Below are 2,693 nucleotides of genomic sequence, written 5' to 3' on the forward strand. Positions count from 1 at the left end.
TTTCATAAAAAACATAATTTTCAATTAAAAGTTTTATATAAAATAGATCAATTTAATATAAGGAAGGAGGATGCTCGAAGCAGAGTTTTATAGTTCAATAGTTTAAGGATGGACCACTCCCCTTCCAGCCATTGACTGCAGCAGAGACCTTCTCATGTAGTTGTCAGCCTTTTTCAAGTTGGAAGACTCTCAGTATTATTTCAAGTGAAGTAAATGAGACACCGTCGCATCATATTTTGCACAATGCATGTTTACTTGAAAGAATACTTCTAAATTTGGTAATGCTTATTCCTAATGTAAGCATAAAAATAAACATAAATATCCAAGTAGAGATGAATTGACTAATGAAAAACATTAATACAGTAGGAGCGAGTACAGCATGTATTATCAGTGGAATAGCAGTTTTCTTTTCATTATTGTAAAAAGATTATCTTGTACATTTTAGTTTAGAATGATCAGTACATAACATAAAATACAAGATTGATGCTCAAGATTATTCTACTTTTTTACTATTCTCTTCACTTTAAGGCTAAAATTATTAGACATGTTTCCTTTAATGACTGATATTAAAGTTTGATCAAGACAGAAAAAAATTACAGAGGATTTCCGTATATGTAGGTGTGATTTATTTCACTAAGCCAAAGGAATAACAGTAACAGATTTTTTTATGTATATATTCTAGGGCAGTGTTGTGCCATATACCATGATCATGGCTTTTGGATATCGGGAACCAGTGGCCATGTTTAATCTTGACATGAAGACCAGAGAAAAGAACGCAGCTTTAGTGGATAAACAGCGGTAAGGCCTGTGCAAACCAAAACTACAGAACACACAGGATGCTCTCATTTTCCCATGAAACTGCCTAGGGTCCACTTCAGTAGGGTCTTCACCAAATTGGAGACCAAGGCCCAAAAAGACCCAGATCTCCAGAATTATCAAGGATAAGTCCTCATGGTGACCTTTCAGAACCAAAGTTTTTGCACCACATTTCTCTTGAGTTTCAGAACTTATAGAGCCAGAATGGATGAGAAAGGCTGACTGGTGTGAGCCCAAACCCCTGGTTGCTGTGCTAAGCTGCTGCTGGATGAAACTCAAGCCTTCCAAATGGACATGGACAAAAGGTTTGCAGGTCTGGCACAATTAGGGACAGAACTAACAATATGTTTTGATGATTTTGATCATTGCATGTTTTATCTGTTGAGTAAAGACAAAGCTAACAGGATGGACTGCATGCTATGCTTCACTAATATGTTTTGAGCTGTTGCTGAAGCTTGGACAAGCTTTATTTCAGTAAGGGTTTAAACACTGATATAACATTACTGTTCATGTGTTCCTCATATGCCTCTCACATTTCGATTACAGAGTATGACCAAGATTCATTTATTTTGAATCCTCATGTCTATTCGCTGCTAGCTATTTCAAAAAGGGTAAAGAATCATTTGATTAAAGGTTTTTGGTTCTTGAATAAGCAAATGATTTAATAAAACATTATTTGGCTAAATAATGTTTTATTCACCTAATGGATTTGCATTGTGAATTGGTCTGAAAACATTCCAATTTCTCTAAATTAGTTAAAAGTTAATTTGATCATATCCCAAATTCTTCGAGATAAACTTTGGTTTTCTATTTTCTTTCTTAAACTGTAATATGGTTTTCAACCACGTTTCCCCTTCCTCTTTGTACATAGTAGTTAAGTTTCGTTGAGTTTCACTAGTCTTAGTTACGGTAAGAGTTTTAAACTGAAATATGTTTGACTTGGAGCTGAATGCTTTTTGTTAATAAACTCATATTTTGAACAGAAGTTGTGGTGAATTTATTCCATGTATGTGCAGAATTAACAGTTTGACCATGATTAGTGCTCGAATTACTCTTTCATTTATTGTTCTAACACACAGTTAGTAGGACTGTGTGTCAAAAACAAAAAATAACAGCCAAAATATAATCTGATTAAATAAGATATTTACAACCCCTACCGGGGAGGGCAATAAACATCTTAAAGTGTCCGAAATATAAGTTCCCAGCTGGTTGGGAATTGAATATAACAGTTATTCACAGCATAAATATGGCATCCAACTTGGATTGGCATATAATGTATATCCACAACAGGCTGAAACTAACAATTATTTTGCAAGTCGATTCATGTGTCGATTGTTTTTTAGATTAATAACCGGATAGCCAAAGGTTCCTTAAAGACAACTTTTTATGAAATTAAACCAGGTGAAACTTCATATTGACGGAGGAAAAATATATTTCTTATCTTAAATGCAAAATGTTCATATATTTTTTCACATTTTAATGTAATGAATACCCTAAGTGGGTTGCGGTGTCAGCTAAGGCATGTTTTCTATCTATACTCCAGTTAATGATTAATTGATTACTACATTTGTTGATGATTATTTAAATAATCGATTAATTGGTTTAGCACTAATATATTTGGATATCTTTCAAAACTTTTAAAATCTCTAAATTAATATCATACATAAGATCCAGTGCAACTTTTGTCATTTTGAACTTAAAAGAGTTGATTTTGTGAGGGAGAAACCAATTAATCTAAATGATATGTCAGTGGGGAAAAAGTATAAACATTTTAAAATAACAAGAATATGTTCCAATATCTATCTATATATATATATATATATATATATATATATATATATATATATATATATATATATATATATATATATATATAT

At 32.2% G+C, this 2,693-nt stretch overlaps 1 protein-coding gene across 2 annotated transcripts in view; it reads right to left on the reverse strand.

The window, feature by feature from the left end:
• gprc5c (G protein-coupled receptor, class C, group 5, member C) overlaps positions 1–2,693 on the reverse strand; it is a 16,489-nt gene that overhangs the window by 6,065 nt on the left and 7,731 nt on the right. The gene's annotated exons all lie outside the window — the stretch shown is intronic.

This window comes from Cyprinodon variegatus, unplaced genomic scaffold (genome assembly GCF_000732505.1).
Source record: "Cyprinodon variegatus isolate N-32 unplaced genomic scaffold, C_variegatus-1.0 Scaffold286, whole genome shotgun sequence".
In the NCBI taxonomy this organism is placed as follows: domain Eukaryota; kingdom Metazoa; phylum Chordata; class Actinopteri; order Cyprinodontiformes; family Cyprinodontidae; genus Cyprinodon; species Cyprinodon variegatus.